Source organism: Fundulus heteroclitus, chromosome 10 (genome assembly GCF_011125445.2).
Source record: "Fundulus heteroclitus isolate FHET01 chromosome 10, MU-UCD_Fhet_4.1, whole genome shotgun sequence".
Classification (NCBI taxonomy): Eukaryota; Metazoa; Chordata; class Actinopteri; order Cyprinodontiformes; family Fundulidae; genus Fundulus; species Fundulus heteroclitus.
Window position 1 is genome coordinate 30,464,875 of NC_046370.1, and position 17,002 is coordinate 30,481,876.

Below are 17,002 nucleotides of genomic sequence, written 5' to 3' on the forward strand. Positions count from 1 at the left end.
CAAATAGCAGGGGAGAGGGGGCAGGGTAATAGCAGATAAGGAGCTTTGGAGAGCTGAAGAAAAACCGACCGACCTGGAAGAGAGACAGAACAGAAAGCATCCACTGCCATGTAAAGAAGTTGCTTCATAAAAGACAACAGATGCTATATAAAAGGTTAAGATAAGATAAAAACACAATATCACAAAGTCAAACTTGAGAACAAGACACAGTCAGCCAAAAGCTTGCCTAAATAGTAAAGTCTTCAGCTGCATTTTGGCAGCTTGCAGGCAAGGTTACAAAATTGCATAAGGTCATTATATCGATAGAAAACTAAGACAGAAATTAAAAATTGGAAAAAGTGTAAGGCAAATCATAGACTGATTCTCTGCATTCTCTGATTCTTTGTTTCCTTTTTACACTGCCTTGCAGAAGTTTTCCTATCCCTGGAACATTTTATATATTATATCATATTACGACCTTACACTTGTAAGTGTTGCGGGGAAGTGAACATCCATCAGTCTCAAACCTGTTGCAGTCTCTAAAAGGGTCTCATCCAGTGTTGCTGTGTCTTTAGCATCATTCAGCTATCCCAAAACACTATGTTGCCATTACAATGTTTCATTGTGGAGAAAGTATACGTATACTGAGTGATTTACGGTGTTAGTTTTCTTCCATCAAAAACATTTCTCATTTAGGTAAAAGAAACTTTGAGCTTAAGATCCTCCCTCCTTAGTTGTATTTCTCGACAACTCTAGAATAACCATGGGCTCTTGGCTGCTTCTCTGATTAATGCTCACGCTGTCTAGCCTGTCAGCTTAGTAGCATGGCCAAGTTGTGCCAGACTCGTTCCACTTTCAGATGATAGCTTGAACAATGCTCCTTTAAAGCTCCAGTGTGTAAGATTTTCACTGGGCTCGTTTCTGAACGTGCAGTGGCTTATATGGGGTCCAATATAAGCGACTAAAAACACAAGTAAAGAGACCCAGTCTTGCTGCTCCACTACAGACTGAACAGCTGATTTCCCTCTGCCGCTGCCCGTACACGCATAGACACATAGAGGGAGAGAGAGACAAACAACCGAGCCATCTCTGCCTGTCGTGAGGACAGAGTAGCTGCTGGACCATCACTGCCCTGTTTCTAACATAATGGCAAAAATAAACTTAACTTTTATATTGAATTAACTTACCTGCTTTCCAGCAAAAAGGCTGCAATCCGCATCCATTTTAAATCCCCACTCCCTTGTGAATTATCTCCACCTGGTAATAATAGTAAGAGTATGGATGGTACTCCATTTTATTTGCAGATGACAGCAAATAGAATGATCTACAGTCATCTTTGCTTGTTTATACTGCTCCTCCACCAACAGCAATTCTTCATATAGAAGACAGATATGGAAAATGCGTATGGCTGACACGTTTGGCCCCTTTCGGCTACTGAAATCTGAAATAGCGACACAACATGGCGTCTTTCATTGGGCGCACCGACACCTATTCATTTATAAACTACTATTTATAAGTTATGAGAACACTTTAATTTTTTATGTGATGTTCTTAGACTTTGCCAGAATATGTATTCATAAAAGCAATCCTTGATGTTTGCTAATTAAAACCCAAATTACACATTGTTGCACACTGTCCCTTAAGCAATCAAAGTTTAGGATATTGGTGGTTTTTATTTTCTTCATTTTGTTCTTTGTAAATCCCACGGGAAACCCCCTCCACAACATTCCTTGTTCAGGTCCATCATGCACCAAACAATATCAGCCTGCAAAGGAGTCTTAGTCTTGTCCAAAACATAATGCTCCCATTTAAACAATTCCCTTTTGAAAACTGAATATTGAGCAACAGTTTTCAAAGTTATGATGTAATTTCCTGTAGAGAAATGAGCGGCAGACGGGGTGTCCGCCTTCTCTGCTTATAAGTAGGGTTTGTCACTGGGTAAGTCAGAGCTTCACTGCAGCTCAGTTGTATGTCTGAAGAAAAGAATACCTACCATTAGGCTACACTTTCTTGATTTTTTTGCTCAAAGATGTCTTCATCAGGAAACTGGAGAGTGGCTATCATCTGTGCTACTGTGCTGCTCTTCCTTCATGTACAAGGTGAGTTTGGTTTTTTATCAGTTACCGGCTTTATGCTTCCTCATATATTGATAATTTTGTGACAAAGCCAAGATTTGTAATCTTGATCACCCCAGTCCTGAACAGTCTGTGTGATGTGCATTATAGGACATCAGAAAAACGGGATGTCAGATGAGCTTTACACAAATGGGCCAGATCCCGACTGTTGCAAAACCACATCCCCTGCCAGAATAAAGGAACATGTCAAAAGCTGCTACGAACAGAGACCAAATACATTTCGGAATTGTAAGATACACTCATACATGTAAGTAATCCTCCATGGTCAGTAGTTTTTCTTATCTTTGTTCCAAAGCCTGTAAAAAAATCTTCAGGGCAATAAGGAACAAGATTTGGCATTTTGGCGAGCCACAGTACAATTCGATTCATATTAATTGTTTTTCTATCAGATTGCCTTCTTGTGTTTTTCTTTTTTTTTTTTCATTTGCTCATCTTTCTTTATTTTATTTTCCGTTATACAGTTTCATTACCGTTTCAAACGAAACGTTCTGCGTGGATCCAGATGCACGCTGGCTGAAAAGCAGACTTCGGAAACTAGCCTCTGTAAGCGTGACGTTCATGCTAGACTGACAGTAATATTGAAGTTCTGACACTTAACCCAGATTGAACAAAGCAATCAATGACCACTTTGCAAAAGTAACCGATTTCTTTTATTTTAACAGAGAGGAATCACCTGCGAAGTAATGTAAAATGGGATTTACCGTCAACGACCATGATGCGTCTGGATGTTCTGAGCTGAAATCTGTGCTTTGAATTGTACCGGCTTTTACTCTGTCTCACATAGTTGGATCAATGTTTTCTTTTTTCTTTATTAAAATGAGGCATTTAAATAAAGAAATGAGTTTTATTTATAAAGCACCCTTCATACTACAAGCCCCTCAAAGAGCTGTACTGTATTAAAAACAATAACCCTGCAATCACAAACTTCAGTTTTACCCTGGTTGAGTTCTCTGACATCCAGATCAATTGCTGTCAGTAAAGATATACTTAATTTGAAGAAAAAAAATGTTTTTCTAATATTTTGCTTAAGAATGATAATGAAATTTGTTGTACCTAGCTTAATTGGAGAAGAAAGTGGAGAGAGCATAACAGCAAACAGCACTTTGAATCGTCCTTGTTACTGAAAAGTTCTATATAAATAAACTTGCCTTGCCTTGTGTAATGTTACACGCCACAAGCGGACTGTTAGCTAAAGTTAGTTTACTTTGGAGGATAACAAAGTAACCATCACTAATTAAATAAATTGCAGTGAAAAGAGTTACCACCAAATGGCTTCTACATTAGGGGAAGCTGAAAACTACTAAGGTGTAGAAATAGCCTATACTTTATGAGCTGCTGCATAGAACACCATCCACAGTCATCCACTATAATGTTATGTTTTATTGACCGGTAGACATCCAACATTAGACCACTAATTGGACGCTGAGGTGAAGTGGTCTGTCATCATCATGTCACAAGCATTGTTTTTGAACTAAGAAATAACTCAAAACATCCTGCATATTTTAGCTTTTTCTAAATACTTCCTACTTTGTTTTGATCACTGCTTTGGTCTCTCTTGGCCTTCTCCCGATGAGCTTCATGAGGTTTGTCATCTGGAATGGTTTTCCAACTGTTTTGAACATGTTCCCAGATGTAGTAATAAAAATATAGATAAACCATTGAATGAGAAGGTGAGTCCAAACTTTTGACTGGTGGTGTGAGTTATTTCAATTTAAATAGATAATACTTTTTTAATACTGTGATACAGCAAATTACCTTCTCTTTTAACATGGTCATTATACCTTCCTCAGGAACTTGATTGTCTGTGGAATTCACTTGGATCAGCCATTCTGTGATCATGCTCTCAAAGGAAAGACACACAAGGCCATCATTGCAGATATTTCCAAAATAATGTAAACCAAATCATGCAACTTATTTTACCTGAAACACAGATCATGTAGTCACCCATCATTACTGTGTTTTCAGGTTAATCTTAAAATAGTTCAATGTTTTATATAATGTATTTCACTAAATATTTAGGAAATCTTACTTTTATTTTCTAATGATAAATACCTCACGAACTTTAGTTTTTTTGTGGAGCTTAACGCGGGATTTCAATCTGAAGAAACTCTATTGCCCACCTCCATCCAATCAGAGACTCATCCGCCTCCGTCGCAAGCCTATCAGCTTTGAACTGCTCCTCCTCGAAGCCAATCGGCATCATAGGTTCATCTTAAAAAAACTCCACATCCTTGTCTCGGCCTTCTGCACAGCGGACAAGCTGTGGCTGCACGTGTCTGGTTTGGACTCTGATGACTGGATTCAACCCACCTCCATCCCCTTCTCCACCATCGTAGCAAGCTCAGCTTGTCTTTCCCACGGTCCTCCTTCAACCTCGTCCCTATCAGAGTGTAATTCCTCCTGGACTCTTATGGAATTCCAAGTCACTCCTTAAAACGGTCCGGCAGAAGACCGCCATGCTGAGCCTGGTTCTGCCAGAGGTTTCTTCCTAAGGGAGAGTTTTTCCTCTCCACAGTCGCTTCATGCTTGCTCATCATGGACAGTTCATGCAAACCTGTGTTTATCCAAGTTGGACATCTATCTCAAACAGATCATCATATGGACTGAACAAACTTTATTTATCTCCACTCCACCACCAGTTTCAGGCCTGGGGGGAAATATCCCTATTCTCATACGCCTGCTTATGCATATTGAAGTATAATTCAGCGTGAATATTTCCGGCCGAGGTCTGAGCGCCAAAGTCTTAAAATAGTGTATCAATAAATTCATCTAATTGCCTTTTTTTATCTGTGTGAGTTTTTCAGATTGAAATAATTACAACGATATATGCGTACACTGTGGTTTTGAAAAAGGCTCATATCAACGCTGGTAATTTACAGGAACTTGCCAGCTTGTGATAAGATCAAATATAGTCTCTAAAGGGTGGGTGTATTTTATTCTGTTCATGGTTGGAACCCTACAGAGGAAGCATTTAAAAATGTGAAGAAACCGTTTTTAAAGTCACACAAAAGGAAATATTGCTTGGTGATTACAAAGAACTGTTCAGTTCCATATTCAGCATGTGTTTAACAATAAACCAGGAAAGACACTGAAAACTAAACAAGCCATCTTTGAAGCATACAGAGGCCCCCTCCCTCAGTAGAGGAATGGAGAGACACGCTATAGTAAAAAAACGACTTGGTCCCTTAATTAGCTTGTATGTTCCTTGTGATAAGAATAGACATGTGAAAATGCCGCTACTTCACATCTTCATGTTTTTTGTCATTGTGAAACACCTTGTCCTCCACAAAGATAAGCACCTCCTTCTGTTGTCTTTATTTTAAGAAACTCATAAAAACCATTCAAACCGATTTGTAAACAGATAAAATGTGTGTTTTTGCATTTCTTTCTTTTTGGTTATGAACATTACAAGCTATTTTGAATTTGTTAAAAATAGGGGGGGAAAGAGGTACTGCAGCTACAAAATCAGCATGGATTAGACAATAAAAACTTGAAATTTTCAATTACATCTAGAACATTTATATTACTTTGTCAACAAAGTACTGTAAGTTCTGTGTTCAGTTCAGTTTAAAAATAGATTATTAATCCCAAAGTGAAATTAAATGATGCTGTAACCCATGCTATGGGAGATTCCTCTACAAGCCTCTGACTTTAGACACTCTGTTGTTGTATGACAGCCTGATGAAGAGGATTTTCAAGATTGTCCATAATGCTCTTCATTTTATGAAGAATTCTTTGTGAAATCATCAGCAGAGGCTCTAAATGAGTCCCAGAATAAAGCCGGCCTTCTTTATTAGCTTGTTGAGTTTGTTTAAGTCGATTGCTCTGATGCTACTTCCCCAAGAGATGATGGCAAAAGAGATCACACTCTCCAAAACATACTTATAGAAGATCCGCAGTTTCTTGCTGAAAACACTGAATCACCTAAGTTTCCTCAAGAAGCACAGTTTGCTCTTTCCCTTATCCCAGTGGTCCCCAAATTTTTTGCAAAAAAAAATTTTGAAAACAAACTTCTGTACCAACACGGAAGGTGGCGACAACAACGCTGTCATTGCCTGTAAGATAATTTAATTTATAAATGCTGTCAAATGTTAGCCAGCTATGACCCATGGTGAACTGGAGCTGGCAGCCTGCCCCCACCGTGGCGAGCTGGAGCCACTGGCAGGTTAAAGCCTTTGATCAGCTTGGTCTCGCCTGTCTGACGTCCTGCAACCTAAACACTTCCACCAGTCATAATAATTAATATGTAATGGAGTGTTGTGGGTAGAGAGGAGAGGTGTACATGGAAAGGGGAGGGGATGTGTGGCTGCTATTGACCGGTTTTCCAAATATGGTTTTAGCCAACCAGAGTGAAGTCAATTAGGTAGACCCACATATCATTACCATACCCAAGCCTTTTATTGAGGAGGGACATATGGCCTGACAAAACCACAAGCTGACATTTTTCTTTATAACATTATTTGGAGAATTTGCGTATGTAGCAATATCAACTACATTAAATCATTTATACAGTGATGTCATGGCACCTTTAAAAGGTTTATTGTGAAGTAGATGTAGTAATGACAGACTGAAGAGATGATGATGATTGAACAAGTGACAGAATGGTTGACCGGAGCAAATGCTCCAGGGGAATACAGAACAGGCACTGGATCCACTCACAAACACACGGAAACAGGCTTTGCACACAAGCACTAGAATACTGGTTTGGTGCAGGCAGTGAGAAGATCTGGCTGAGAATGGCTGTGGGAGGCAGATATAACTAGGCAGAGTCTCAGGTGAAGCGACTAGATGATAGTTAGCAGCAGCAGGTGATGCTGAATATGGTGAGTGAAGCAGGGAATGGAGAGACAATAGGCAATCAGCCCAAAAAACACAAAGGGCTGAATGCATGACAGTGAGCACATTGCAGAGAGCCAACTCGGAACTGAGAACCAGTTTCATGCTTATGTAATTTGTTGTCTCTGTATTTCATGAACTAAGGTTGCACCACATTGCAAAAGCAAGTACCATGGGATTACAGTGTCAACACATGCAAGACGCTGTGCAAAACAGTTAATAGTTTTAAGCTCCCTAACTCCAGTTGCAAGCACAGGTATTGTAAGACACTGGAATGACATGGAAATTTGACAAATGACTTTACCATTAGTCAAATTCATTCCGAGTGCCTTCTCACTCGTAGCCGAGTGCAAAGTGGCCGGGATGAAAATCAGTGCCTCCAAATCCGAGACCATGGTCTTGAACCGGAAAAGGGTAGAGTGCCTTCTCCGGGTTGGGGAGGATGTCCTGCCCCTAGTGGAGGAGTTCAAGTATCTTGGGGTCTTGTTCACGAATGAGGGGAGGATGGAGCGGGAGATCGACAGGCGGATTGGTGTGGTGTCTGCTGTGAAGCGGGCGCTGTACCGATCCGTTGTGGTGAAGAGAGAGCTGAGCCAAAAGGCGAAGCTCTCGATTTACCTTTCGATCTACGTTCCTACCCTCATCTAAGGTCACGAGCTTTGGGTCGTGACCGAAAGAACGACATCCCTGATACAAGCGGCTGAAATTAGTTTTCTCCGTAGTGTGTCTGGGCTCTCCCTTAGAGTTAAGGTGAGGAGCTCAGTCATCCGGGGAGGACTCAGAGTAGAGCCGCTGCTCCTCCACGTCGAGAGGAGCCAGTTGAGGTGGCTCGGGCATCTGGTCAGGATGCCTCCTGGACGCCTCCCTGGTGAGGTGTTCCGGGCACGTCCCACCGGGAGGAGGCCCAGGGGAAGACCCAGGACACGCTGGAGGGACTATGTCTCCCGGCTGGCCTGGGAACGCCTTGGGATCCCTCCTGAGGAGCTGGCCCAAGTGGCTGGGGAGAGGGACGTCTGGGCCTCCCTACTGAAGCTGCTACTCCCGCGACCCGACCCCGGATAAGCGGAAGAAGACGGACGGACGGACGGACTTTACCAGGCCTTTATCTGTGTGCATGCATGTGCACATCCACAGCACGCAAAAAATATTAAAAATATTGTTATTGGTGTGTACAGAAGTCTCAGGCTTGCAGTGATGGGCACAGTTGCGTTAATACAAAAATAGTAATAATAATAATTGTGGGTCTAAACTTTTGTTCATTGCATTATCATTCAAGCAAAGTTTAGGAACTGTTTGGTAATAATAGTAAGAGTATGGATGGTACTCCATTTTATTTGCAGAAAACAGCAAATAGAATGATCTACAGTCATCTTTGCTTGTTTATACTGCTCCTCCACCAACAGCAGGCCTTCATACAGAAGACAGATATGGAAAATGCGTATGGCTGACAAGTTTGGCCCCTTTCGGCTACTGAAATCTGAAATAGCGACACAACATGGCGTCTTTCATTGGGTGCATCGACACCTATTCATTTATAAACTACTAATTCTAAGTTATGAGAACGCTTTCATTTTTTAATGTGATGTTCTTAGACTTTGCCAGAATATGTATTCATAAAAGCAATTCTTGTCATGATGACAGCTGACAGGAAAGGCAGTGCAGCTTGTCTCATAACAAATAACATATTTGGATTCCTCCCTATCTCAATTCCTGGATTGTTATGCCAGAGAGTGCTCAGAAAAGCCCCCGGCTACCCCCCTTCCCTGCGGACACCGGTGGATGCTTTTCTGAACTGTGAGCCGGCTGATGACATCAAGGACAATGGCCTCTGGAGAGTGTTCACGGAGATATAACACTTTCACCCAAACACACGCGCATAACTGATTCTCATAAAACTGATGGGTCTCAAATGTTTACCTTCTGCATATATGTTGTCTTGTGTTATTTGTGCTTTTCGAGCTATGAGGGTTTTTTTTGTCGGTTGTTTGACTCTTTATTGGTGAGAGCGTAAATTGGCAAGCATCTGTCTCTTTTTTTCTCCCACCCTTTTTCCCCCATGTTGTTGTTCTTCCTTTGACAGATTTCAAGGGCAGCGCCTCGTGGACTCCATGTAGGCGGGGTTTGGGGCTGTTTGGAGGAAAGCACCTAACGGCTGCGCTGATTAGCAGCGGCCGACTGGCTGCATTTCTTGGCAACGCAAGGCCTCGGTCAATCGTTCCCCCAAATGTTTGTTTGTTTAAGTGTATGTGATGGACGGTTGTACTGGAACTGATTTTTCGATTGCAATGCAAATTGTAACTGACAATAAAATTTTGATTGATTGATTGATTTGTTTTCTGAACCCGAACACAACAGAGTAAGTTTAACAGTTTATTAAAGTTTGTGGATAGTGGAGGAAGGAACCAAGAGTCAGTACTGAGCTGAAGCAGGAGGACGGTGAAGGCAGGAACTGGCAAGCAGGACGGAACCAGAGCACGGAGGCAGCAGAACCAGAAGCAAAGCAGAATGGAGACTTGGAACCAGACTTGACCAGCAGCACGAGCAGCACGACTAGGTGAATACTTGCAGGGCCGGAGTGAGATCAGAACCAGAGCCACAGCAGGCAGGCGGAGATGAAGGGACTTCGGGCTGGGTGAGAACTGGATAAGGTAAGCAGCAGAAACTATAGTAAGCAGAAGTGAACAGGAATAGCAGACTGACCGACAATGAAGGACTGAATACTGGGAGCTTAAATAGTGAGGCTGACAGGTGTGCTGAATGCTGGCTGATTATCATCCACAGGTGTGGATGATAACTGAGGTGGAGAGGAGACTGGAGTGTATGGAGGGCGAAACGTGCTACTATAATGTCTATGGTGCAGAAGACAAGGCTGCAGCATGACAACACTTGATTTTTGCTAAATTAAAACCCAAATTACACACTGTTGCACACTGTCCCTTGAGCAATCAAAGTTTAGGATATTGGTGTTGTTCATTTTCTTCATTTTGTTCTTTGTAAATCCCACGGGAAACCCCCTCCACAGCATTCCTTGTTCAGGTCCATCATGCACCAAACAATATCAGCCTGCAAAGGAGTCTTAGTCTTGTCCAAAACATAATGCTCCCATTTAAATAATTCCCTTTTGAAAACTGAATATTGAGCAACAGTTTTCAAAGTTATGATGTAATTTCCTGTAGAGAAATGAGCGGCAGATGGGGTGTCCGCCTTCTCTGCTTATAAGTACGGTTTGTCACTGGGTAAGTCAGAGCTTCACTGCAGCTCAGTTGTATGTCTGAAGAAAAGAATAACTACTGTTAGGTTACGCTTTTTTGATTTTTTTTGCTCAAAGATGTCTTCATCAGAAAACTGGAGAGCGGCTATCATCTGTGCTACTGTGCTGCTCTTCCTTCATGTACAAGGTGAGTTTGGTTTTTTATCAGTTACCGGCTTTATGCTTCCTCATATATTGACAATTCTGTGACAAAGCCAACATTTGTAATCTTGATCACCCCAGTCCTGAACAGTCTGTGTGATGTGCATTATAGGACATCAGAAAAACGGGATGGCAGATGAGCTTTACACAGATGGGCCAGATCCCGACTGTTGCAAAACCACATCCCCTGCCAGAATAAAGGAACATGTCAAAAGCTGCTACGAACAGAGACCAAATACATTTCGGAATTGTAAGATACACTCATACATGTAAGTAATCCTCCATGATCAATTAGTTTTTTCTTATCTTTTTCCCCAAGCCTGGAAAAAAATTTTCTTCATGGCAAAAGGCAACAGGATCTGGCATTTAGGCAAACCACATTAGAATTAAATGTTTATATTCCTAAATGGTAACTGTTTTTGTTTCAGATTGCCTTCTAGAGTTTTTCCATTTTTTCATTTGTCCATCTTTATTTCTTCTTCTTTTCCGTCATACAGTTTCATTACTGTTTCAAACAACACTTACTGCGTGGATCCAGATGCAAGCTGGCTGCCAAGCAGACTTGAGAAACTGGCCGCTGTAAGTGCAACATTCATGCTAGACTGACAGTAATATTAAAGTTCTGACACTTAACAAGCCAAACTCAGTACTGCGATCAATAAACACACGGCCGCTGTGTAAAAGTAACAGATTTATTTACTTATTTTAACAGAAAGGAATAACCTGCAAAATACTGTAAAGTGGGATTGGACGTCAACAACCATGATGCAGCTGGATGTCCTGAGCAGAAATCTGTGCTTTGAAATGTATCAGTTTCTACTTTGTTTTTTCACATAGTTGGGTCAATGTTTTTTTTTTTTTTTAAATAAAGCATTTCAATGAATACATCTGTTTTATTTGTAAAGCACCCTTCATGCCAAAAGCAGCTCAAAGAGCTGTACAGTATTAAAAACAATAAACCTTTCATCACAAACTTCAGGTTTACCCTGACTGAGTTATGTGCCTTCCAGATCATTATATCTAAGATGTGTTTAAAACATTGCACCACCAGGTGACAGCATGTACAAATTAAAAAGCATGGGGCATTAAATGAGCCTCGGGGACACCATAGTTAACCTCAAATGTTTTATTTGCGAGTTAGGAAGCTGAACCAGTTAAGGACATTGATATTATATAGGTAGACGCCCCATGGACTGCGTGGCCACCAGTTCAGATGGGTCTCTCACGAGAACCTAGTGCATTTCTAAACTCTAAAAAAACAGTTAAGAAATACTTATTTGGAAAAAAAAAAATGTTTTTTGATTCAGAATGGTATGCTGAGTACAGGTCTGTAATTATTCAAAGCACCAGGATCCAAATTTAGAAAGGATTAACTTCACCACAGTTGTCATAAATGGAGCAGGGAAGACACCTACCTGAAGGCTGCAATTATTATGTTTATCATGTAATGCCAAGAGAATCTAGAGAATGATTTAAAAATTGATGTGGGAATTGGGTCCAGAAAACTGCCATCTGGTTTGACCTGGCAGTAAACTCTACCAATCATCTCGGCACCTTCCATCTCCGGCCGTCTGAAGCAGTCCTCATAATCAGGGTGTTGATGGTAAACACTTGCTGCCTGTGTCCGAGCTGTGGCACCCCGCAGCTGCCCTAGACCACATACCTGACAGTTTAGGGTTACTTATTGTTGTAACAGTGATATCATATATTTAATATGCAATATTTTTTTATTTAAATAATCTTAAATCATAAATTAAGATTATTTACAAATATTTCTTCATTGCTCTGTAAAAGAAACATCCATCCATTTTCTAACATGCTTAACCCTATTGGGGTCACGAGGGGTGCTGGTGCCTATCTCCAGCATTCACTGGGCGAGAGGCGGGGTACACCCTGGACAGGTCACCAGTCCACTGCAGGGCAACACAGAGACAGACAGGACAAACATTGGCAAACATTCATGCACACTCTCATACCTAAGGAGAATTTAGAGAGGCTAATTAACCTAACAGTCATGATTTTGGAATGTGGGAGGAAGCCGGAGTACCCAGAGAGAACCCACGCATGCACAGAGAGAACACGCAAACTCCATGTAGAAAGACCCAGGGTAAGACTCCAACCCAGGACCTTCAAGGCAACAGCGCTACCCACCGCTCCGCTGTACAGCCCGTTAAAAGAAACATGTTTTCCTATTTTATACATGTTGATATATGCTGGTTAAATAAAACACAACAAAATGGATGACAACCATTCTGCAAACAATTTCTAAACTTAGCTTTAATGATAATGTGATGAACAAAAAGTTAGCCCCACAATTACCTATTTTCATATTGTTGCAATGGTGCCCACCACTGCAATCCTAAACCAGCACTGACAACAATAACCAACAATAGTCTTAAGATTATTATTACACAAGATGTGTTTTTACTCTGTGAGCACATTGCAGAGAGCCAATTCGGAACTGAGAACCAGCTTTTCGTGCTAATGTCTTTCGTTGTCTATATTTCACAAACTAAGGCTCCACCACAATGCGTTGTCTGTGCATTTCTATTGTTGTGAGGACCAAAACTTGACAGTAGATCAACGTTGTGTGGACAAGTGGTGCTGTGCCATAAAATGGACGATCGGACTATGGCTCTCAGCATCTAACATGATTTAGGACTCAAATCTCTGGTACCTGTAAGACCACGCCCCTTGAGATGATAAAAACACTGAAGAGAGCCGCATCTCAGCTGAAGATTCCTCACATTGGAACACGTGTTGGAAACGGTGGTCGCTGCCTTGCTGGACAAAGCCAAACATCACCTTTACCCCTTTGGTCACTGCACTGACAAGGGAGATTTTAATCAGATTGGAAGCGCACAACCAAGAGGAAAGAACAAGGAGCCCCCCCCCCCTTTTTTTTTGCCGACAGACGAGGCCATCTTTTCTGTTTGGCCGAGCAGTTAACAAAGACCGCTGAGAGCCATCCCCGCACCAGTCAGAACAACGTATTGCTCCCTGGACCCAGAAAGAATCCCCTTTATTTCTTATATAGAAACCAATCTTTGCCAGTGCAGAATGTATTTAGAAAAAGGTGTAATACTGTAATATTTCTCTCCAGATGGAGTTGTGATGATGAGGAACGTTATTGTCCCAAAGGAAATTTGTCTTGGGTACGGACTCTGGCTGCTGCATAGTCCAAACCGTGGCTGTCACAGTACATTCACTCATTAAAACACTACTATAAAATTTCCATTATAAGAAAAATAAATACATAAAATATGCATGTCACATTACATTCACAATATTTTTTTTTTATATATAAAAACCCTTCTATAAAGAATCCATTATAAGACAAATGAATGCATAAAGAAGCATGTCAGTTTAGTTTCAAATTGCGGATGCCATTGCCTACTTCCACAATTTACTGTTTGATACTGTTTATTGCTTTAATGGAAAGCGGAACAAATGCGTTCTTAAAGCGGTTCAGTCTATAAGACTCTAAGACGTCCCCCTGAAGGAAGAAGCTGATACTCTGAATAAAGAATATGAGTGGGGTCTGAGATGATTTTTCTGGGCCTGTCTGGTTAATGTTTCATTGAAGATGGTCTGAAGTGAGGGGTGCCGCTTGACTCTCATCAACTTCATAGCTCTTTGAGTAAGGCAAGTAAGTTCGGCCTTCATTTGGACAGACAGGTTACCAAACCAGGCAGAAATGACGTACCTAATAATGCTCTCTATCACAGCATGGTAAAAGGCCCTCAACCTGCACAGAAAATGTAGCCGCTGCCATAAAGTCTGCGACCATCTGGTGTTTGTTGTCCTTGCTGGCTCATTGATGGATCGAAGTGAATATTTTCTATCAATAAATAAACATTATTAGTGAGCCTTTATTTGCAATTTTGTGTATAAAAATGTTATTACGTTTAGCTTATATAAAATGGCATTTCTAGTGTGGTGGTTTATGATAATTTATCTGTTTTATTTAAACAGACGAAGGTTGCATTAATCACAGAAAAATGAGTTGCTGCTAATAGGCCGAGTTTTTGTGCCCCACTTAACTTATCATGCCAGAGACGCCACTGGTATCGTGTGAGCTGCTGTTCAGCCCAGTCCTGTGTGGTTCTGGGTCTCTCTGCAGTACATGTACTGTATGTTTGACCAAGAAGATCAGCTAGATGGATAACTGCCTAGCTCTCTTTGTGGACGGACTAGTAGAGATGTCCTGCTTGTTGTTGATAGTCACAGTGTTGTCCTTCACCGGCACCTCATTAGGCTCCACTGTCTCAGTTTCAGCCTGTTCCTATAGAAGTAAATCCGACAAAGAACAAGCAGCTTTAATATAACATGCATCTGTGTGGATGTAGAACATGTAACACTTGTGTTTTGCCATTATTAAATGTACCATTAATTAACAGAATCATCCAAATGTGTTTTTTTATACCTCAACTTTGACAGTCTCCATTATAAGCATTTTCTTATAAACCTAAACATAAGACTATACATTTTTACAGGGTAAGAAAAAATGATGTTTTTTTATATAATTTAGTAACTTAGTGATAATTTAAACAAATAGATAACCTGAAATGGTTGTTGGATCTCTCCTACCTCTGCAACGACCCTCATGTAGATGTCCTGACATTCATCATCGGAGAGGAAGAGAAGTGCCCTGGATCTTGGATCCATAGCTGCACACACACACACACACACACACAAAGTCTCTTTCTGCTTTTGCTTGTGTCTCTTGTTCAGGTCCTCACCAATGGCTGATTTTACAAAGAAGTTTTAGTCTTTTCTGATTGTGATCCATCACGCTCCCATTTTAAAGGCATACTATGCAACATTTTTCAGTTAATTAATGTGTTCCATACCGTTTTGGATGATTAAATGAGTCATTTCAGGTCGAACAAAGGTTTTCTCGGCCGCCCTGGGGGTCTGTGGGGGAAATACCGCACTTGCAATTGCAAGAGCACTCGGCCCGCACTCACAGAAGTCTCGCTTTACGGCGAGAACTCCATGTGTTTTAGCCCTGCCATTCACTATATGCACGCGCGAAAGCAGCAACAAAGAACCGCGTGTTAACGTGAAATAAACATAGGCTCGCAGTCGCATTCACACACTCCCACCCTAATGCTGTATGCAAACGAAATTTCGTTCTGTACGCACCTTGTGCATACAAAATGACAAATAAAGCTATCTATCTATCTATCTATCTATCTATCTATCTATCTATCTATCTATCTATCTATCTATCTATCTATCTATCTATCTATCTATCTATCTATCTAACACATGCAAACGCTTGCAACCACACATGAGAACAGACGCAGTACACACATTTGGGCTCACCGCACACATCCTATAATAGTAGGTCCAGACATCGATACATCAGGGCCAAGCAACAGTTTTTTTTTTAAACTGAATATTGAGCAACGGTTTTCAAAGTTATGATGTCATCACATGTAGAGAAATGAGTGGTAAAGGGAGTGTCTGTCTTCTCTGCTTATAAGCTGGGTTTGTCACTGGGTCAGTCAGAGCTTCACTGCAGCTCAGATGTGTGTCTAAAGAAAAAGACTACCTACTGTTAGAATCTACACTTTCCAGATTTATTGCTCAAGGATGTCTTCCTCAGGAACCTGGAGAGCGGCTATCATCTGTGCTACTGTGCTGCTCTTCCTTCATGTGCAAGGTGAGTTTGGTTTTTAAGAGGTTGCTGGCATTAGGCTTCAATTTATACTGATCAATGGTAAATGGCTCGTACTGTACTTGCATACAGCTTTATAATTCTGTGACAAAGCCCAGATTGCGTAAAACCTGAGCAACCTAATCCTGAATGCTCTGTGTGATGTGCATTGTAGGACATCAGAAAAACGGGATGTCAGACGAGCTTCAAATAGATGGATCGGTACTTCCCAACTGTTGTACAGAAACTTCCCCTGCCAGAATAAATGAACGTGTCACAACCTGCTACGAACAGAGACCATATGCATTCCGGAATTGTAAGATACACTCCTACATGTAAGTAATCCTCCATGGTTGGTACTTTTTTTTAATCTTTGTTCCAAAGCCTGTAAAAAAAATAATCTTCAAGGCAATAAGGAACAAGATTTGGCATTTAGGTGAGCCACAGTACGATTGTGATCATATTACTTGTTTTTCTATCAGATTGCCTTCTTGGGTTTTTCAAAAAAAAAATTATTTGCCCATCTTTCTTTATTTTCTTTTGCGTTATACAGTTTCATCACCGTTTCAAAGCACACTTTCTGCGTGGATCCAGATGCAAGCTGGCTGCCAAGCAGACTTGAGAAACTAGCCTCTGTAAGCGTGACGTTCATGCTAGACAGTAATATTAACGTTCTGACACTTAACAACCCAGATTGAACAAAGCAATCAATGACCACTTTGCAAAAGTAACCGATTTCTTTTATTTTAACAGAGAGGAATCACCTGCAAAGTACTGTAAAATGGGATTTACCGTCAACGACCATGATGCGTCTGGATGTTCTGAGCAGAAATCTTTGCTTTGAATTGTACCGGTTTTTACTCTGTCTCACATAGTTGGATCAATGTTTTCTTTTTTCTTTATTAAAATGAGGCATTTAAATAAAGAAATGAGTTTTATTTATAAAGCACCCTTCATACTACAAGCCCCTCAAAG

The 17,002-nt window shown here is 40.9% G+C and overlaps 1 long non-coding RNA gene across 2 annotated transcripts; it reads left to right on the plus strand.

Moving 5' to 3' along the window:
- Positions 1 to 1,929: 1,929 nt before the first annotated feature.
- LOC105930865 lies at positions 1,930 to 17,002 on the plus strand. Of its 2 annotated transcripts, none has more exons than XR_004931756.1 (4): positions 1,930 to 2,078; positions 2,205 to 2,361; positions 2,576 to 2,657; positions 16,781 to 17,002. It is a non-coding gene; the product is annotated as an uncharacterized LOC105930865 (long non-coding RNA). The 2 variants fall into 2 exon arrangements; XR_004931757.1 differs by lacking the exon at positions 16,781 to 17,002 and adding an exon at positions 2,777 to 3,728.